This window comes from Heloderma suspectum, chromosome 5 (assembly GCF_057233095.1).
Source record: "Heloderma suspectum isolate Gila_16-S chromosome 5, 16-S_ref, whole genome shotgun sequence".
NCBI lineage: Eukaryota > Metazoa > Chordata > Lepidosauria > Squamata > Helodermatidae > Heloderma > Heloderma suspectum.
In genome coordinates, this window is record NC_139462.1 from 150,026,600 (window position 1) to 150,049,317 (window position 22,718).

Sequence of the window (22,718 nt, forward strand, 5' to 3'; positions counted from 1 at the left end):
AAATGGTGGCGGCCGTAGCCGCCACCATTTGCGTATGCGTTTGTTTTTGTTTTTTTTTAAACCAGACGTGATAGGCTACGTAAATCTTTACGTAGCCTATCACGTCTTGTAAAGAAACAACAACAAAGCGACAAGACTGCAAATGGTGGTGGCGGCAGCCGGTCGGAAGACCAGCCGCCAGAGCCGCCGCCACCCGGAAGATCCGCCCCAGGTAAGTCTCGTCCTGGGAGGGATCCGCATGGGGGCAGGGGGGTGGCAGGCCATTCCGCCACAGATTTTGGGGGGCCGAATGCACCTGCAGTGCTGGCAAAGTCAAAATGGAGAACCTCCATTCTGCCTGTGTTTTAGGGGGAAAGCTATGCTAAAGTCTGTTGAAGCTCTCAAGTCTATTTATGAAAGCCAGAATAATTGAAAGTAAGTTCTAGGACTGAGCCCCAGCTTTAACTGAATCAAACTTTCAGTTCTAGAATGTTTGATCCACTAATTATTTTGGAAATTATGAATTCTAGCCACCACTGAGGAAAAATCTGTTGTGACTGATCCTGGGTGAAGGCCATGCCACACCTTACCAAGTTCTTATATGAAAGATGCTTCCGTTATAGGAATTGATATTTGAAACCAGTATATAAATCCATTTGGAGGCTATTTTTGCATGGATGAGGGCTAACTAAAATGAATGGTCGGATCTCCTCTCCAGAGAAGATCGAAGTGATTTAGTGGAGAATCTGTGCGATCTTAGGAAATTGAGTGGCTGTGTCGGGATTGGATCATTCTTTCCCTTTGCAATCAAAACCACAAAGAGACAAAGCTTCAGGCTAATATGACTTTATTTGCTAGAGACTAGTCTTTCTACAAATGCAGATTCAAGGAAGCTCTCAGACTGTCTCAGGCCCTAAACAACTAATCTGCAATCTCTAATCAGAGGAGACGAACCGGAGGGTAGTGAAGTTGCTGACAGTTTGCCCGTGAACCTCATGGCCAAACTTGCCTAGCAGTGATGGCCCCTCCCTTTGCATGTCTCCCACCTACATTGGCTTCTACGAGTGGCTTATCCTGGAAGAGTGAGCCCTGTCCCTAACTTTTCCTGCTTTGCTTTGCAATCGCCCTAGTGTCTCTCAAGTCATGCCTCTCTTCCTCCTCGGAAACTTGAGTTCTCATGGTGGAGGGAGAGGGCAGCAACTCAGCCTGGGCCATCTGTTTGTCAAGGCCTTCAGAGGAATCTCTCGCAGCATCTTGGGGCTCTAGGGAAGATTCCTCCCGCAGGCTCTGATGTAGCTGTTCCAACTCCGATTCAGAATCGGAGCTGTCAAGGAGCTTGGACTCATCCCTGACAGGCTTGTTGTAAGACAGGATGTTTGTAGTCTGAGGGCTACTTATTGCTCTTGGATCTGACTTTTGTGCTAGGAAAAAATCAGATGTCCCCTCTGGGTAGGGGTGCCTTTTTCAGTTATGTCTGGTGCATTTCTTGTGTCCTTTGTGGAACAATGAGGATCTTGTCACTGGTCCCCATGCCTTTGTAACCTTCAAGATTAGCTACTGTAATGCACTCAGCTTGGAGCTGCCCTTGAACAGCTTCAGCTGGTTCAGAACGTATAGCTCACTCCTCAAAGAACAACATAGTGGCAATTGCACAGGCTCTCTGTTTGCTTCCACCCTAGCTCAAAGTGCTATTGTTGATGTGTGATTGATATTTTGGAGTTGGATCTAGACCAAGACTTGGGTCCCTTTGAATTCAATGGGATTTAAATTAGATAAGGGTTTACACAATTTCTAAATAAATAAATTGTAATGCAATAGTTCCACATGCAACAAAAGGAACAAAGAGTCTTGTGCCAGAAGCAGAAGCTTTCACAGACTAGAGTCCATATTATCAGATATATGAAGTATTATCCTTGGTTGGCAGTCATTTATTATACACATGGCTGTAGAGAGAGAAAAATGTAAATAGGCAGGTTTTTCATAGTGTGTACATCCAGTTAACACATTGCTAAGAAAGTGTGAGTAGCTGTGGCTTTTCAGCTTTAAATATATACAGAGGGAAACATGCAAGTAGAATTGTTGCACATTACAGACCACACATATTTTTTGTGTTAATTTCTACAGGGCTCCTCCGGATAGGAATTTGGTAATGTGTAAAGCATCCCTGAGCCAAGAAAGGAATCCTGAGCTAAGAGACCTGTGATATTGTTTATAACCTTACGCTGTATCTACACTATAGACATGAGCTTATTTAATGGTCATTCCCTTATGAAGTGAAATGAATGGGACTGTCTAACAGAGAATTCTCTGTATCCTCATCAAAGTATGGGTTAAGAAAGACTAGAATGCAGTAAAGGTCATTTTGACACGTATTTGCTGCGTTCCGAGGCACGTCTTTTTCCAGGGCAAAAACGTCATCTTTTCCATCATATTTAGAATGTACAGTATGTTTATCTTTACCCTAAAATTTCCAGGAATCTGCTGGAGAAGCCATGCAGTTAAACTGGTATAAAATCAAATTATGTGACTTTACACTGTAGATGAAGAAGCTTCAGTTAGTCTCTTAATTCATTCTTTGAACATACTAGCATTGTAGTCAGGAAGCCATAAAAACATTCCACTGTTGACCACCCTGCTAAGATGTTGAGATTTTAGCAAGCATGACAGGTTTAAGACTTCATTTTGCAGAAGTGTATACACAAATCATATTGTATACATGTATAGCTTTGGAAAATGGGGACTGGGGTTTGGCAGGGCAGATCATGTGAGATATAGTAGAATATACTTGAATTTTCCTTTTCACCGGTACTGTTCTTGCTTTTTCCAAGCTCCATTTGCAACTAAATAGAATGTTTACATTTCCTCTGTGGTTCTGGAAAATATATTCCCCTTCATCTCTAATGGGAATAGGGCAGGGGGGGAAAGCAAAAAGCTGCCAGTGTGTCACATTAGGCATATCCCAGACCAAATTAATTTAAATGCAGTTGTGTTGATTCCAAGAGTGTTCCTCTTGCAATTTGTTCATTCCTATACACAAATGAGGGATGACGAACTGAACTATATCAAAGGCATGTAGTATAAAATATACACTTTTGCATGGCAGGCTGTAAATCTTTTTCCTGTGCTTACTAGAATTTGTTCAGTTTTAAATTCCTCCCCCCTCCCCACTAAGCTGAACTGTAGGTCTGCTATGGACTGCTTACAGTGTGGAAGGCAAGGTGGAGAAGTTGAAATCAGGCTTGCCAGACACAAACTATAAGGATTCAGGAGTTGCTGAGAGTCATAAGGGATTTCCATTGGATTTCCATTGGATTCAGGATCTGTCTTCTATTGACAGAAGGGTTCTGCTCACAGAAGGTGCCTCTGCCTGATTTTTAGGGATCTCCCCTCCCCATACACCACAGCTCACCCCTTTCAGCAGGGTCCTCTGACCCGCTGTGTACCATTTTAAGGTGGCTGAAGGGGCCACTATGGCCCCTAGTTGCATGCCTAGTTGCATGCACCTGCATGCAGATGTTTTAGACCAACGCCCAGAAGCCCCTGCCAGGAATTATTATTATTATTATTATTATTATTATTATTTATACCCTGCCCTTTCCCCAGTACTGGGACACAAGGCGGCTTACAAAAATTAAAACATATACAATTAAAACATGAAAATATACAAAAGTTAAAATGTAAATTAAACAACAATATAATTAAAATTATATTAAAACATTAAAATAGCATTTTAAAACAACATTTGTTTTAAATGTTACCCCCAGGTGCCAACTATGTCCCAAAGGCCTGCTGGAACAAGAATGTTTTAGTCTGCCTCTGGAAACACATCAAGGAGGGAGCCATCTTAGCCTCCCTGGGAAGGGTGTTCCACAGCTGTGGGGCAGCCACCAAGAAGGCCTTCTCCCAGGTTCCCACCAAACGTGCCAGTGACAGTGGTGGGACTGAGAGAAAGGCCTCCCCAGAAGATCTCAGAACACAGGCAGGTTCATAAGGGAGGATACGGTCTTTCAGATAACCTGGACCGGAGCCATATAGGGCTTTCTAGGTCATAGCCAGCACTTTGAATTGTGCCCGGAAACCAACTGGAAGCTAGTGAAGCTGTTTTAACAAGGGAGTTGTATTCTCCCTGTAACCAACCCCAGTCAACAGTCTGGCAGCAGCTCTTTGAACCAACTGCAGTTTCCAAACACTCTTCATAGGCAGCCCCACCTAGAGCGTGTTGCAGTAATCCAAACAGGATGTAACTAAGGCATGTGTTGTGGCCAGATCAGATATCTCCAGGAACGGGCACAGTTGGCACACTAGTTTTAACTGTTGAAAAGCACTCCTGGCCACCACTGAAACCTGACCATCTAGGCTTAGGGCTGAATCCAGGAGCACCCCCAAACTGCGAACCTGAGTCTTCAGGGGGAGTGTAACCCCATCCAACACAGGCTGAATCCCTATTCCCCGATCTGTCTTTTGACTGACCAGGAGCACCTCTGTCTTGTCTGGATTAAGTTTCAATTTGTTCTCCCTCATCCAGTCCATTACTGATGCCAAACACTGGTTAAGGACAGAAACAGCTTCCTTGGAATCTGGTGGAAAGGAGTAACAGAGCTGGGTGTCATCAGCATACTGGTGGCACCGAACTCCAAAACTCCGGACAACCTCTCCCAGTGGTTTCATGTAGATATTAAATAGCATGGGGGACAGAACAGAACCCTGAGGGACCCCGCAAGCTAATGTCCACGGAGTTGAACAGGCATCCCCCAACACCACCTTCTGAAGGATGACCATCAGTCAGGAATCCTGGGAGTTGAAGTCCAAAATGTTTGGAGATCTATTTTCTGCCCACTGCTGTTCTATGGAACTGTGATGTTAGTTTAGGAAATGTATGAGCCACCTTTCAGCATAAGCTCCCAGGGTAGCATACTTTTTAAAGAATAAATCAATACAACAACAAATGCAGGAACAGCAGCATCCATTCAGGAAATGAGGCTGAGCCATAAAGCAGCATTTAAAATCAGCTGTGCTGAGATACATGAGCAAAGGTTTTACAAGTCTTTGCCTAATATTGAAAAGACAGGGGCTGCAATTCGGACGTCACAATAACCCATGGTGGCTTAATAAGCTACTCACTGTAGCTTATTTTTTAAATAGTCCACAATGTCCTACCACATGACTGGGCTAATAAGCTACTGTGAGTAGCTTATTAAGCTACTGAGTGTAATTTGACCCCCCACCCCCGGCTGCAGTCCTCCCACCTGAGCAGTGGCGCTGTTTTACCTCTAAAGCACTGGAAGTCTGCAAGATCCAGACAAAACAGCCTCCCCCAGTCAGGAAGCGCCCGATCCACCATCAAAACCCTGCGCGATCCCTCACCAAGCAGTGAAAATCCTGAGTGCAGCAAAAAGGGGGATGTGGTTATACAACCTTGGGGGTTTGCAGGATTGGGACAAAACTCCACACACAGCCTCTCCTAGTTGGGAGGCACCTGATCCACCATCAAAACCCTGTGCATTTACTCCAGAGGAATGAAAAAACTCCAGAGAAGTGAGAAGAGTCCTCCTGTAGCCAGCAATAAACCAGGGCGGGGGGAATGGCGCATTTTCGTTTTAGTGATATTCAGAATAGAAGTGTCTTTGCAATAAAAGTAAAGTGTGGATTTCCCCCCTCTCCCCTCATTGCTGGCTATGGAACAGAAGGACACTTCTGTTCTCTGTATCACTAAAGTGCTATAGCGCTTTCGCGATAATAGGAAAGTGTGCATTTCCTCCTCTCCCCCATAGACATTCCTGGCAGAGACAACATCGCTAGCTTAGTCCATTTAGTGTTCCTAAAGCTCAGGAGGAGCAGAGTAGCAGCGGTTTTGACTCCTCTTGCCATGGAACTTGGTAGGTGACCAAAATAACCCACGGTGACCACCAGACGACACGACAAACCACAGTGGGTTAAATAAACCCTACTGCAGACTGTGGGTTATCTGCCTGGGTTATTTTGGTCAAATAAGCCATCATGGGTAAAAAAAAAAAAATCCCGACAGATTACACGATAACCCACGATGGGTTAAATAAACCATCGTGGGTTAATTAACCCATTGTGGGTTATCGTGTCATCCAAACCTAGTCAGAGAGAAGACACTAGGTGAGCTTCTCTGGGCAAGGCATTCCAAATGCAAGATGCCATGACCGAGATGGCACTCCTTCCGATCACCACCTACCTAACTTCAGATAGCAGTGAGACGCAGAGAAAGGCCTCTGATGAAGATTGTATGATTTGGGCAGGCTCATGTGGTAGAAAGGCATACCTTATATTCTAAAATAAGGAGTGCCCTTTATGTTGTGACATCTGATAGCCCCAATTACAAAACAGACTTACAATACATTTGCATCACTCTCCCCATGTTTCTAAGCTTTTCCCTACAACAGTGAAGACTAGAAGCTTGCATATGAAGACAACAAGAGTTTATGTTCCATGATTCTACATTAAGTAGCAAACATCGCACTGCTGGACAGATCTGTATAGGCATATTTCAGAGAGTGAAGTTGCATTTGATTATCTTGGACATGTTATTCCTGTGGGTTAATATGCTTTTAAGAGAAGCTTGCTTCAAGGATGGACACAAAAGGTTAAAATCATAAATACAGCAGAAGTAATAGCTTTCAGAAGCAGTTTTCAGCTACCCTGAAGATGCCAAACTCTTTTTAAAACGGACATCAGTAACTGCAGAAAGTAACATCCATTAAATACTATTTTAGAGGAAGAAGAAAGCAAAATATATTGCAACATGATGATATATTTATAGGACATGGGTTTGGAAAGCCATGCCTTTTGCTGAATTGATGCATGCTTCCCTTGTCAAGGTAGAATGTGGACATTAAGAGGCTTATTAAATGGTAGAGTGGCTGACAAGAAAATCTGTAATCCCTTAAAAGTCCATCGAAGTTTATGATCTGGGCAAAGCACTTCATGTGAAAAAAAACTTTTACTCATTGGTTTGATGTGTGCTTTGAGAATGGATAATGTATCTGAGTAAGGATCACCACCCGACTATTTGGAATTTTTTTCTTCCTCCTTTCTATATGAATAACTTAAAAAAAAAAAAGCCTCTGAAATCTGAGAATCAAATACTTACAGTTTACATTGGTATGATTGCCTTCAAGAAGAGTAATTTTTTTACCAACTCAATAAGGGGATCAATATGCATTTTTATTGTTCCGTTGTGTATTATGGAGGGATTATGTCGTATTACTGAAGTACAAACTGAACAATAAGTTAATTTACCCAGATACAACCAATAAACATGCACCAATTGGCAACCCTATCAAATCAGCCTGTATTTACTGGTCTGGCCCCTAAAACTGTTTTTTAAGGCTTGAAAAGTCAGTAAACCCTATGAGACTCTGCTTTTGACCTGCTACATACGTTCTACTTGGCTCTGCCCCAGGCCATATCCTGTGGGCCTATAATTTTTAAATCAAAAGTTGACAACCCTCCTGATTGACCAAAAACCTCTTCATAAACCATACCTACTACAACATTTCTGTAGGAGCAAAGAATTATGCTGGGGTCAGAGTCAATTACTTACAGAGCAATCCTATGCATGTTTATTTCAAGTAATTCTCACTTTGTTCAGTGGAATTTACCCTGTCCTGAGTAAGTGTCCATAGGATTGCAGCCTTAATTTGTATAATCTATAATGATTTGGTGGGGGTGCTGGCAGACTTCCAATTTGGGGGGGGGTCTGCAGGGATTCAGTTGATGGAAAAGAAAAAGGGAAGGTAATAATGGGGTGATGGATAGAATAGTCATTGCGTGACTAAAACCACTGTTGGATGATTTTTCTCTCATCGCTTTTATGGCTAGGGTAGGAGGGCTGGGGAAGACTTCTGCCTGAAATCTTTTGAGAGCTACTGCCAACTGCTGAGCTTAATAGTCCAATGCTTGGTATAAAGCTGTTTCATATCTTAATGTGCCAGCATTTACATCCTCATGTGCTGGGTGCAACAGGTCTCTACCCTCTGCAGAACTGTACTGTGAAGGTTGGTTGGTCCAGATGCACACATGAAAATCATCCTTGCTGGATCCACTGTTTTAGAAAGTGTGTCTTAGAATACTTAGAACCATAGGGTTGGAAGGGGCCTACAAGACCACTGAGTCCAACCCCTTGCTCAATGCAGGAAGCCTGATTCCCAGGCGGTCTCCACCCAAGTACTAACCAGGGCTGGCCCTTCTCCTAGATGTATCTGTTGTAGATGTCAACAGATGTATCAACTATTGAGTTTTTACTAACCAAAAACTTCCACTCATTCTTTTGGGGGTGGGGTGGGAAGAGTCAGATTTAATATTTTCTTTGTTTATTGCAGTAACTCATGGGAAGCTCAAAATATGGCTTGAATTTTGTAGCCCCAATTAATTTTGTCCTCACAATAAAAATGTCCCCTACAATTAATCCTTCAAATCTTGAATGTGAATAATCTACTGACTAAGGGTTGGAGCCAATATTAGCCCTACTTAGAGTAGAGCCATTGAAATGAATGGGACATAAGTTAGTCATGAAGTCCTATTCATTTCAATGGGTCTACTCTTAAGTAGGACTTATGGTGGATCCAAGCATTAGGGTGCGATCTTGTACATGTCTATTCAGAAGTAAGAGTCATTGAGTTCAATGGGACTTATTCCCAGGTAAATGCATATAGGATTGCAGCCTAAAATACATTCTTAAGATATCAACAGGATCTGAGCACCCACTTTATGGATTGTAAACCTCTAAGAAGGGCACACTTTCTAAATAAGTGAGTACCATTGCTGGAAAGTGGCCTACATCTCAAAGCTGTTTCGTGTAGAGAGAGTTAAATGAATCTGTGTGTATGTGTGTAATTCTACAATTATTCCACTTCAGTTTGTAATTAACCAGCAGGGAAAGGTGGTTGTAGTTGACAAGGGGAGCTTTATTTCTGAAAAATCTCTCAGCAGCACCCTGAGGGTCTTATGGTTCATAAAGTGGGTCAGTCGATGAAAAGGACTGTGTCTTGATTTGTAGCTTTAAAAAGAGAGCACGAGTTCACCTAGTAAATGAGTTACAGCCTTTGGGATTCCCAAAGTGGTACTTTTATGGCTGCATTTGGAACAGTAGCCTCCTATGATAAAAGGGCAACATGGAGTAATCATAAACATGAGGCAACTTCCTACTAGCAATTTACAGATGTGCCTTTGCGAGGAGAAACAAAACCAAGCATGTTTTGACCTACAGTTGGAAAATGTACACTGCTGGTTGATCAAAATGCCTGCAAAGATGGAGCCAGTCTCAATCATCAATAATTCTTAGCCGACACTTTCAATTGGGAGACCCTGAAAGCACTTTAAAGGCATCTCAAATAATTCAATTCCCAAGGAGGAATCAACCCCTAACCCCAAATCCAAAACAGCCTCAGGCTTTTGCAACCGTCACTTCAACTTGTATTAGTAAGAAAAAGCAACTCCAAGCTGGTTTCACACTTTAAAGTGTAACTCAAACAGAATGAGTAACTGACAAGGGAACAAGAGACATGGTTATATTTCTGTCTTCATATCTATACACCTGATACTATTGACTATGAATAATGAAAATTAAGACTACATAATTAATTACGAACCATGATACTAGAATATAGTAGGATGTGTCCTTTTTAGCAAGAGGCAAAATACAGAAATGCAGCTGTACAAAGACACTCACTTGTACTGCCTTTTCAGTAGTGAGAAGACTCCTTTGTGTGGCTACTCCAGATGAGAATTCTGCACCCATGGGGAATAGGGTATAGAATGGCTTTCCAGAGATCTCTGTTACAGCCTTCCTCTCCTTTGAGAAGCTACTGTGGTGCTGGTTCCACCTCTACCATCTGAGCGTGCTCTGATATGGTCAAGCGGTTGCATCAAGCAAGGCCTTCTTATGCCTCCTTTAGAAATATCCGTCAGTTTGTTCTTCCCCACATGCACAGTGGTATGGCAGAGCCAGGGCTTACAGGGACACAGTGCTGGTACTTTTTTATTAGCAGGGACACTGACTTCATTTGCCATTCCACCCCCCACCCACCCCCTCAAGATCTCCTTTTCCCTCCAAGGAACGAGCTTCTCTGTTTGCTTTGCTGGAAGCATTTCTTACTTACTTATGGCAACTAGTTTACAACTCTGAGGTCACTTGTGAAAATGCCTTAAGAGAGCCCTGTGCAACATTGAAATATATGTTTCAGTGTATTGTTTCTGCAATCAGTATTGTCTGGCATTTTTAATTTCCAGTAAATGGAAAAGCTGCTACGAAGCAGTGCAATAACCACAATGTTCTAAGGCAGCATCTATTTGTGGGGGTATTTCCTAGATGGCTTATCGAATCCGACAGTGCTTAAAGCTGGCCAGAGTTACAGAGAAGTGCGCAGAAAGAAGCAGAGGCGTGGCCAATACTTGCAGTCCGGAATCAGGTCTGGATACTAATTTGTCAGTTAAAACAGACTGTGCATCACTGTGCTTTTGTCTGGTGGTTCCGTAGAACTGATGTAGAGGGTCAGAGGGTATATTGTATCATAGTTTCGATGGACCTGGTTTTTTGAATGAGAGCAGCTGGATTTCTTTTGAGCTTAGTGGCACCAGTTGTAGCATATTCTTTGGAGAAAATGTCTTGGCCCCTATTCTGTCTTTGTTGTGGAAATGCCACGCTTTGTAGGGATTGTGTGTGTGTGTGTGTGTGTGTGTGAGAGAGAGAGAGAGAGAGAGAGGGAGAAAGCTGCTGGACTTACATATGACGCTGTTTTCCTCCTCCCCCCACCCTTGCCGGAGGTTGTAGGCTAGTCTTGAATATTCATTAGAGGTCCATGGGCAGATTAGGGACATGGGCAGATTTTAAATAGAGCTTTAATGCATAGACACGAAAGGACAAACATGCTAGTGGGAATACTAATGCAAGTGTGCTCTGACTTGGTTGGGATCAAAATACACTGAACATCTGCTGGTGGACCAAGGGTATAAGGGACTTATAAATACAATCTATTCTAATGGAGGAGAAGGATGGGTGGGAAGGACCGCCTGGTAGTTTTCCAGTTCCTTCCTTGCTTCGTTCACTTTGATAACCCAGAAGGCATATTGCTGGCTCGGCTTTTAAATGATTCATGGGGTCATATCAGGTAATACTGACATGGGTAAAGCATTAACTTTTAATTCTTTTTATTGGGGACTCAGAATTAAGGCTATAGCATCTCCTGACATCAAGGGCTTAAAGTGCTTTTTTCTTGTAGCAAACATTCTTAAATCCTGCAAGACATGTTAACTGACTTGCTTTGTTTACAGCAGCCTTCCCCAACTGGCTGCCCTCCAGATGTGTTGGGCTATAACTCCCAGCATCCCCGAGCCAGCATGGGGAAGGCTGCTTTAAGTTTAGTAACTTCTGCTCATCATTTCCTTTATCTGAAGGATGTTGGTGCAGGGAAATCCCAAACCACAGACCCCTGGTTGGCAAGCTCCTGTAAGCTTGTCAGAGCCGGGATGTGCCCTTAAATCATTCTTTGAAGGCGTTAGGTAAACTGGTGATGTTGTATAAATAAGAGCCCAGAGCTTTAATTCAGTCAGGGCTGAAGGGAGAGAAACATTGGCTCTGCCCACGGTTCTCACTCCCACACAAGCCAAGATACAGACAAAAGGCTCTTTAAACACTTGCCCTCCCCACCCTCCGAGTGTGAACGCAACAGATGCTTTGGCAAAGTCCTCCCATTGTGCACCTTAGTGGCTCAATCCCCTTTGTTTGTATCTTGGCTCTGTGCTCAGAAGCCAGTGGCTGAAGCGTTCAAGTGACAAGTGCTGGCAAAGCTTCTCTCGCTGCTCATGATGGGGAGGATGGTGGTCAGACGGCCCTTTGCTCCTCTCTTAATTTCATGGGGGAAGTGCTAGTGCAGGATGTACTCAGGCGCAGAACGGAGGGGAGAGAGGGGCAGAGGTTCTGCTGGGGGGCATGTAGGAGTCCTCTAGGGGGTGGTTTATCCCACCCACCCCATTTTATTTATTCATTTCTATACTATACCACCCAATAGCAGAAGCTCTCTGGGTGGTTCACAACAGTTAAAACCATAAAATACAGCAACATGATAAAACACCATATAAACATTTTAAAAGTTCAAAACTGCAGTATAAACTCAAAGAAAAACCTGAAGTTGCCCTTCTCTACCATAGAATAGTAAGGGTGGAAAGAGACATCCCACTGCCCTAGTGCAGGATTCTTCACATGTCAGTCCACATATTAAACCTCTCATATTAATCCATTTCACCCCAATTAGTGTGTACCACATGTAAACAGCACGAATGAAGGAGGTGTCTTATCACAGGGTTGACTCAGTGCCATCAGGCCAGCTGTCTGTGGGAAGAACTGTGTGGCAGGAGCAACCCTGACCTTCTGACCCAGACATTGTTATCTGCTCTGCTCCTGGGTTTGCTTGTGGGAGTGGGGAAGACGATGCTTCCAGGAAGGGCTTGCTCTTTGCCCACCGCCAAGGCCAAGCCAGCCCAAACTGAGCAGACATCAGGCACAGGGTGAAAAAGTCTGTTCTGAGGCAAAAGATCTATATAGGGTAGCCTACCCGTGCCGCAACTGCAAACAGTTTTATTTAGACTTGATTTTCAGTTGCCTTGAAGACCTAAATAAATATATACACCTTGCTACTAGATTGGACACTCATAATTTTAGAAGTGGGGATGAATGGACATGCAATTTGCCTTCTATTAATGTTGACATGATGGGCGCAGAAGATTTAATGGCAGTTTGTCTGCAATAATGTAATGCTGTGTAGCCAGTTCATATCTAGGTTTGAAAGTCTAATGGTACAGTAAGAGTGCATCCATTCAGCTTAATTTATTCTCCCTGAAATCCATGTAAGAACCTTTATTGTCTGTAGCCTCAATATGAGAAAATAAAAGCGTGATGGAGATCATTAATAGATGAGCCTTGTATAATACAGAAAAAAGTTAGTCTGTGAATACAGTGTACAAAACAGCTTGAGTTTTTATGTCACGTTGTGATATTAATCCAGTGTGATTGTTTACTCTGAAACTATTGTAAGCCTCTGATTGCTAAGGGTACAGAAGGGAGTTGGGAACTTATCATGTCTTTGTTGTTGTTCAGTCGTTCAGTCGTGTCCGACTCTTCGTGACCCCATGGACCATAGCATGCCAGGCCTTCCTGTCCTGCGCTCTCTCCTGGAGCGTGCTCAAGTCCATATTCATTGCATCGGTGTATCATGTCTTAACCTTGGTTTTATCCTTGCAGTATTGTGATAGTTGTATAGATAATGTGCTTTAGTCTCCAAATATTGATAATATTCATAAGAAAGTGGTGGATACACAGGCTTGCATTCATGATATAAAGCTTCAGTAACAGTAAAGTCATGAAAAAGGCACTGGTGCCCTGACCCTAAATATTTGTTCTGGTGTTGAATGTCTGCAACCTTAGAGTAACTTCCCTGCAGTGTTGGTACTGTAGGCAGTTCGGCTCATCTGAAGTACTCACTCATAGGCACAGCAAGTTTAGAGCCAACCTACACAGTGCATTTCTCTCTCTCCCCCCCGCCACCAACAAGCAGTTCAGATCTTCCACAAATTCATATTTGCATGGAGAAATGCAGCATGTGAACCGCTAGCAGATCACAGATAGAAGGCCAGTTCAGACATTTTTTTATTATTTATTTATTACATTTTAATACCGCCCCATAGCTGAAGCTCTCTGGGCAGTTTACAAAACTCAAATCATTAAAATACAATATACAAAGTTTAAAAACCGTTTACATAAAAGCATAGGACAATATATACAACCAACATATAATTAAAAACAACTTTATTTATTTATTTATTATTAAATTTATTAATCGCCCATCTGGTTGGTCACCTAGCCACTCTGGGCGATGTACAACATACAATAAAACAGTTTAAAACAATAAAATTCTACCATAAAAACATTTTCTAAAATACCCTAACCCACCCCAAATGCCTGCCTGAACAACCACATTTTTAATGCACAACGGAAGCTCATTAAAGAGGGGGCATGACGGAGTTCCCTAGGGAGGGAGTTCCACAGAGTGGGGGCCACCACAGAAAAGGCCCTCTCCCTCGTCCCCACCAGTCTAGCTGTCCTGGCTGATGGGACAGAGAGAAGGCCATCCGAGGCTGATCTTGTTAAGCGGCCTGTCTGGTGCTGCTGGAGGCGCTCCTTAAGATAGGCTGGGCCGGAACCGTATAGGGTTCTGGCCTTGAACTAAAAACTTTGAATTAAAAACAATTTTAAAAAACCAACAATAAAACACAGCTTAAAACAACACAGTTTAAAAACAATATACAAAAGTCAGCAAAAGGAACAAGAGTTCTAAAAAGGGAAGTCCTCCCAGAATAATAGCATTTTTAATGCGTACTTAAAAACCTTCAATGAGGTCAGCAGGTGCATTTCAACCGGTAGGTCATTCCACAACTGAGGGGCGGCAAAGGAAAAGGCCCTCTTGCATGTGGTTGCCAGTCTCACATGAGCAGCCGCAGCAGAGAACCCTCAGAGGACCTTAGGTGGTGGACTGGGACATAAGGGAGAAGGCACTCCCTAAGGTACCTTGGACCTAGACCATGTAAGGCTTTAAAGGTAAGAACCAGCACTTTATATTTTGCTCAGAAACAAATTGGCAGCCAGTGTAAAGATTTTAAAACCGGTGTAATATGGTCTCCACAGAGACAAACCTGGCTGCCATATTTTGTACCAGTTGAAGTTTCTGAACTAAATATACAGGCAGCCCCAAGTACAGCGCATTATAGAAACCAAGCCTAGAGGTTACCAGTGCATGTACCACCATTACCAGGTCTACATGTTCCAGGAATGGGCGTAGCTGGTGTATCAGTCGAAGTTGATAGCAGGCACTTCTCACCGTTGCCTCCACCTGGGGTGCCAGGAGCAGGGTTGGGTCAAGAAGCACCCCCAAGCTACGAACTTGCTCCTTCAGGGGGAGTGCAACCCCATCCAGAACTGGTTGACATACCTCAATATCTGAATTAGGACCCTTCACGATGAGCACCTCTGACTTGCCTGGATTCAACTTCAGCTTGTTCTCCCTCATCCAGCCCATTACCACCTTCAGGCAGTCATTCAGAGGAGTCATACCTTCCTTGGATAAAGATGTTAAGGAGAAATAGATTTGGGTGTCATCAGCATGCTGATAACAATCAGCCCCAAACCTCCTGATGATCTCTATCAGTGGTTTCATGTAGATATTGAACAGCATCGGGGATGGAATGGAGCCTTGAGGGAGTTCACGTAATAGTTACTTTTTCGAGGAACAACTATGCCCGAGCAACACCATCTGGAACCGTCCTGAGAGAAAGGAGCGGAACCACTGCAGAGCAGTGCCCCCAACCCCCAACTCTCTCAGGCAATCCAGAGCGATACCATGGTCGATGGCATCAAATGCCACTGAGAGCCAAAAGAATCAACAGGGATGCGCTCTCCCTATCGATTTCCAGATATAACGAACTGAGTCAACTAAATCATAGTTTATTGGACTGAGAATGCTTGTAGTGCCTACTGCCCTTCTGTTGTCCCTTTTTCTCAAACACTGTAATGAAAAATGTGTGTGATTTGTTAAACCACAGTTTCCTGTTACATCCAAGCTGGGAAACTGTGGTTTAACATCTTGACTACAATCCAAAATATCAGCCCGTGGTTTATTGGCCCAACGTTAGTATGTCTGAACCAGGCTAGGTTGGTTCACTATCTGGTGGCTCCATCTGGAACTGAAGAAGTATGTGGGGCTGCTGCTGAACTTGTGACTGGGAGGCACTCATGCTAAGGTTCCATTCATATGAATTTGTGCTTCAAGGGTGGGGAGGGAGAACTGCATAGGTGGCTGCCATAATTTCAGCAATTATGACTGCCCTTTTTCAAGTAGCTGAGATTGTGCAAATACACATTTATTTAAAGTGTGTACTGCACCCTTCACATTTGTGGTACCCTCGTGTTAAAAACTAGGTAAGATTCATTAACAGTGCAAACCTGTACACGTCTACTGAGTTCAGTGGGACCTGCTGTCTGGTAAGTGGGCGTGGGATTGCAGGCTAAAATTTGGTAAATGGGTATTTTAACAGTTAGTGGAAGGATGCCCATTGTCTTGCTTTCAAATTTCTCCCTGGAACCACAGTTGTGAAACCACAACTATCTTTCTGTTTACAGTTTAGAATCATTTCCTTGTCACAATTCTTACCCCCATGGTGCTTTGTTCCACATTCACCCTCTCATCTAGAATAACCTCTCACCGCCTGCTCTTCTCTAGTGACCTTTCTTGTCCTCTTTCCTGATGGATCTCTGTAGTGCACCACTTCACTGCCACTCCTCAGGCCCCTTTTGCCCCCACCTTCAGCTGTGCTTGGCAAACCTGCTACGCCTGTGCTCCACCCAAGCATTCCAGCTCATTTAAAGCTTTGTAGACTTTATCATGTGCACAGTGATGTTTGCAGCACAAAACACTGGTGGAAGGTGTAATGGTGAGACCTTGTCTCCAGCTCCATGGTAGACATGCACTGAGTCATTGTGATTGGCCATTTGCTCCCTGGCAGATAGCCCACCACCACAGGCTCTTTTTGGAGGCATGAATTTCCCCATTGCACTTGTGCACATCATGAAGGGCACACAGTCTAATTAATTCATAGGGGAGAAGAAAAACTTGACAATTTTAGATTTTTTTAACCCCTGAAATTACTTTGTTCTTGCTCTTTTATCCTTGTTATACCTAGCTCAGTCTTCCCCAACCTAATGCCCTCCAGATGTTTTGGACTACAACTCCCATCAGCCCCAGCCAGCATGGCCAATGTTCAGGGATTATGAAAGTTGTAGTTCAAAACATCTGGAGGGCACCAGGTTGGGGACAGTTGCCCTAGCTCTTACCTCCCCCCACCCCAAACCATCATTTGGAAAAAAACAAAGTTGTCTCTTAGTTAAATCATTGTTTTCACATCCTTCCTATATCTAGTCTTCAGTGCAGTGCTTTTGATGGCTGCTTATGTTGCCATTTTGCCTTTGATGCACATGAGACAAGCCTGGAAGCTGTTTGTCTTGATAACCAGACAGATAGTAATTTTATGTGACAGTTGAGAGGAATGAGATCCGGGTCAAAATGTTTCATGCCAAAGGAACTATAATCCCAGGGGGTGTTAGTATTTATAATTATTAAGACTTACCTAGTCAAGGACATAGAATTTTCTAGTAGCATACTCTTTCTCCCATACTGATTCTGGAGGATATATGTACCTACGCAGTAGTTTATTTAAAGTACTTTAAAGAATTCATGGCTTTGCCTCTGGTTTTATCCATAAAAAAGGAGTCTTTGGGCAGTTTGCAGTGTTGTCACAGCACTAACACTAATGACATTGGCCTAGTGTGAAGCAATGCTAGTGCAACGTTATTTGCTCTTGCTAGGCAAAAGGAAAAGGCAGTGATTTGCCACCGAGTTTCAGCAGTGCCGTTTGCCACTTTGCCCCTTCGCCTAGTAAGTGCTAATGACGTTGTGCCAGCATAGGTTTATGCTAACACAACGTTATTAGTGCTAATGTTGTGACAGCACTGGATACTGCCCTTTGGATGCCTCGTATCTGCTGACTGTCAAAGTATGAACATTTTACATGGCAAGCCTAGTTCACGCATAGGGTGCTATTTTAAGGAAAATTATACCCTGCTCTTTCTTTAGCCCAATTTAAAGCATTACCTGGGCCAGTTCCATGTTGTATTGGTAATAATTTAAGGGAAATCACATGGTTTGGGTGAATTAAGTAGTGACTTCCAATGCCAGCACCTTCAAAGTGGAAAGTAATCATGTTATCAGTGTGATTCCCAACTACAGAATGAACGATGTTGTATGGGATCAGATCAGAAGCAGCAACCAATGCTGCACAGATAAGTAGTTTTAATTGTAGTATACAGTTGATATTCCATATGTGTTTTATTACTGGAAGTGTAAAAAAGTGGTGGTTTAATTTCCGACAAAAACCAAAGAGCATCTCCAAAGTAAAAAAACTGAAACAACCTTTAGAGGCAGGTTAATGATCTACCCACTGGCCCTATTCTGATGCTTTTTTTACCCTCATGTAATGTTGTTAGCGGGGCCACGGTGGCTTAGTGGTTAAGACGCTGAACTGCAGACTGGAAGGTCGGCAGGACAGCAGTTCGAGACCCGAGTGCTGCGTGACGGAGTGAGCTCCCGTCTTCAGTCCCAGCTTCTGCCAACCTAGCAGTTCGAAAGCAAGAAATTGCAAGTAGATAAATAGGTACCGCCTCGGCGGGAAAGGTAGCAGCGTTCCGTGCACCTCGGTGTTCAGTCATGCCGGCCACATGACCACAGAAGCGTCTTCGGACAGCGCTGGCTCTTCGGCTTAGAAACGGGGATGAGCACCGCACCCTAGAGTCGGACACGACTGGTTGGGGACACCTTTACCTTTTTAATGTTGTTAGCAGTAGCACTGGGGGATAGTTGAATAGTACCTCACGGGTTGGAACCAGATTTAGTCATGCTTAGAGTAGTCCCATTGAAATCGATGGAACAAATAAGTCTAAAGAGCCATTGATTTCAGTGGGCCCACTCTATGTAAATTTGGATCCAGCTCCATAAAAAATTTTTTTTTAACTCTTTTAACGTGGTGTTTTATTCTTTTACCTTGTTGTTCACTGCTCCAAAATCTTTTGATGCGGAGCAGTATATAAATATTGTAAATAAATAAATAAAAACAATAAACTTGTTGGACTGGGAGCTGGGAGATCCGGGTTCTAGTCCCCACTCGGCCATGGAAGCTCACTGGGTGACTTTGGGCCAGTCACACACTCTCAGCCCAACCTACCTCACAGGGTTGTAGTTGTGAGGATAAAATGGAGAGGAGGAGGATAATGTAAGCCGCCTTGGGTTCCTTGCAAGAGGAAAAAAGGCAGGGTATAAATGCAATAATAAAAAAATAAATAAATAAACAGGAGTCCCCAAAATCAAACATAATAAAAAACCAACCACAGCACAAAACTAAATAAATAAAATTAAAACCACCTGCAGCAAAACATTAGAACAACAAGCTAAAAACACCGGAGATCTTTAAATCATCTAAAGATGCCAGCGAGAAGAAGGTCTTCACCTAGAATAGAATAGTAGGGTTGGAAGGGGCCTAAAAGGCCATCGAGTCCACCTGGTGCAGAAAAGATCATAACATTGGTGCCATTCAAGCTTCTCTGGGGAGGGCATTCCACATCCAGGGCAGCCCGTACTGAAAAGAAATTCTTCTCTGAAAAAGTGCCTAAGGACTGTGACCAAAGACTCTCATACAGAACCACATGTCCAACAGTGCTAAGTTAATAGTTATCTCCAAAAGTGCTTCAGTTAGTTGTCAGTGGTAATTAAATCCTGCAAGTTTGTTATCATTATCTGCAACTGGAAAATAAAATTGTGACTGTTAACCCAACTAACCAAGCCTACTGATGCTATTCCATTACCAGGCTTTAGCTGACCTGGCATCTTCTGATGTGGTTTCTTTAAGGCAGAGGGATCTAGGGTGACTGCCTTGCTTTTGCATCCAGCCTCCTTCCTAAAATATGATGTTAAATGTGTAGATTGGGAGGAAAGCTCCATTGATGCCAATGCAAATAGCGTGTGTGTGTGTGGGGGGGGAGTTGGTGGGATTGTGGTTGGGGAGAGTTAAACTCCACGTCCCCCTTCTGCTGTGGTCTTGTTCCTACTCTTCCCCCTTGCCAAAAAAAGAAAAGCACAAACCAGTCCCCATTAGATGCAATAACGTATCTATCTAATGCCACGTTTAGCTTGGTCCAAACCAGAGATAAGTTTACAGGTGTGTCTTTTCCTGCCTCAATAATGGAACATCAGACCAGCTTCTTGCTGTCTCCTTCAGCTCCACTCCACAGTTGGTGAGAAAAGAAAGAGAGCAGAGGAAGCTTTTGATTTGCTTGGAGATCTTTTGCTTTTGAGGGGGTGGGGGGCAAGACATTTTCAGGTTAGGAGGTATATCAGCTAGTATATATAAGCAACTGCTAGATACATCATGGCATGATCAAAAGGCCCAATATACTGCCACCTTGATGAAGCTAAGTGGTCATGGGGCTGGTCAGTGCCTAAAAGACCACCTGGCAGCCTCACATACTCTGCCATAAGTTCCATGGAAGAGAGGTGGGGTATATATGAAATTAATAAATAGCCCACAGTTGGAGCTGGGGAGATGTGGGTTCAAATCTCTGCCACAGCCATGGAGCTTGTTGCATGGTCCCCGATTTCATAAGGGAGTTGCAAGGATAAAAAGGGATAACACTATTTATAGCACTCCCCCAAGCTCCTTGGGGTGAGGTTGGGAATCGGATGAGTTAAAATCTTAATAAAAATGCTAGGTGGGGAAGAACTGTCAGTCTAGCCATCTTCTGTGGAAAGGAAACAAGATGCTGAATTCTTCCAGCAGGTGGCAGTATTACTCTTGAACTCCAGTAGCTAACCTAATCGATGCTGATGCCTACTTTGTATGATGATGATCATTGTTCACTTGGTCCTCAGAGCACAAAGAGTTAGATTTGACTGCTTGTGTTGTCTCTTCAATTCTAGATTGTGTTGATAAAAAAATAAAAATAAAGATATTTTTCTCCATGTATCTGTCATTGATACATCAGCGAGCATCTTATTACAGACAATTCCTATCAGTTTAGTCTTCTTTAGGGAGATATTAGCTGAAAAGGAAGTTTTTCTGCTTTATCCTAATGTTACATTGTGATTATCTAACTTCTGATAGATGTTTTATGAGATCTTAAATTGCTCCTCTCAGGAAATGCCACACTGCTGGTCTACATCTGTTACAACTTTTCATATTGTACAAAGTGTATCAAATAACTAGAAATCTTTTGATAGTTAATGTTTAAGCAGAGTTCCTAATAAATTGTTAACCTGTTGAAAAGTGAATTGCTGTGTCTGTAATAGCTTGTTTCCATGAGCTCTTTCTCTTGAGCTGTTGGTTTTGTTTTGTTTCTGGCTAGCTTTATTCAAGCAAGGAGTTAATTTGAGTTTGAAAGCCCTAAAAAACACCTTTGGCTAATGTGCAGCTCTTGATTCACCTCTTCTTTCATCCTGATGATAAGGGGTTGCATAAACAATTATAGTACAGTATGTAAAGATGGGTGGAGTAGTACATAGTTGAGTACAACCGCACAGTGACCCAAGAATAGTAGGAGGTAGCAAGCCAAGGTAAACAATATCACACCATTGTATTTCATGTCACCACCTCTTGACTGTGTCTTTGCAGTCTCTAGCATAGCTTAAACGCTCAAGTTACCTGTAAACCTGCATTGAAAAGGTGAAGGAAAACAGTTTTTAACCACAGTGATTGTCAGTACTATAGGGCAGTTGAAGGGTGTTGAGAAGGAATGAATCTGCATTGAATATGTCCTCTCAGATATTCTGACAAATAAGGTTTAAAAAAAGTTTGATACAAAGTAACAACCCACGGCTCTTCAGTATACACAGGTTTGTCTAACCAACTAATAATGGTTCTTTAACCATTTCATTTATGGGATTGCTGAAAGGGGAGAAAGTGGAAGAGGCAACTAAGTTCTGGTGGGCATGCACAATTTTAATTGTGGTACAGCTGGCATGGTGGTAATGTTGTAAACTGCCTTTCTGCGTTCTCAGTGATTTTGGGCTGTAAAACCAGTTGGCATATAATACAACAGAAGTGCCTGTTATTCTGTAACAGTGTCCTTGTTTATTTGAACATACGCTCTCTCAGATGTAGAGGCCTACTCTTGTGTGCTGTCTAGCCAAGGAGTATACAGGAGTGCTTAGCCGGCACAATATCATAAATTGTGCTGATGTTGTGAGGCGATCCAAGCAGACTTGGTAAATGAGGCTAGATTACCATTATCATGCTGAAGTGTTGCAGTGTGGGAATGTTCAGTCTCTTAATACTTGGAAAACAATAGCACCCCAAATTCTAAAAAGATAATGAGACTGGGGGCGGGGGAGCCATGTTATTTATAACACTTCGTGTTATATAGGTAATGTCCAGTGAGCGCCTGTGACACTTGCACACCCACATTCCATAACTTAATCCATATCATCAATGAATGTGCTATACAGGGGAAGAATTACATTTTCTCTGATATGCATCCAGTGCTGGGAAAATGTGATATTGCTGCCACAGAAGTACAGTCTCAGTCAGGGCTGTCCTAAGACATTTCGCTACCTGAGGCAAAGGACAAGATATCCCCCTCCCTGGCACACATGCGCATGCACACACACTTCACGTACAGAAGCCAGCTGGACCGGCAGTTAAATCTGGACTAGCAGTTTACTGGCAATGAGGTAGCGTTCTCCACCATACCTGAGGACAGCAGAGTAATTTAAGGGGTGCAGAACAGGCTGTGTGGGACACACAATTTTGTCTTCCAAGAGAGGGGAATGGCCAGGAGGCTCAGGAAGAACAGCTGGTGGGCTGCCACTGCTGCCCCCCAGTATCTGCAGCCTGAGGCGCTTGCCTCACTGTGCCTAATGGTAGAGCCAGCCCTGGTCTCAATGGAAGACAGCTGGACAGTTCACAGCAAATGATAAATGCTACACATGTGTTGTGCTTGACATTGATAATCTCTGGAAAGGTGTTTAGTTTCCTTGTATAAAATATTTTTCACTCCTTGCTGGATATTATTATCTGCTGCCTGTTTTTCATAATCAGCGATTATTAAAAAGGCAAAACTACAA

General features: G+C 43.1%; 1 protein-coding gene across 7 annotated transcripts in view; it reads left to right on the forward strand.

Annotated features, from left to right (window-relative positions):
- The window catches only part of COA1 (cytochrome c oxidase assembly factor 1), a 108,244-nt gene that overhangs the window by 16,384 nt on the left and 69,142 nt on the right, over positions 1-22,718 (forward strand). Inside the window, exon 1 of one of the 7 annotated variants that reach the window (XM_084857792.1) lies at positions 10,368-10,415. The exons of the other annotated variants lie outside the window; for them this stretch is intronic. The gene's annotated coding sequence lies outside the window, so the exon portion shown is untranslated. Of the gene's footprint in view, positions 1-10,367; positions 10,416-22,718 lie in introns of those variants that run through there. 7 annotated transcript variants of the gene reach the window in all.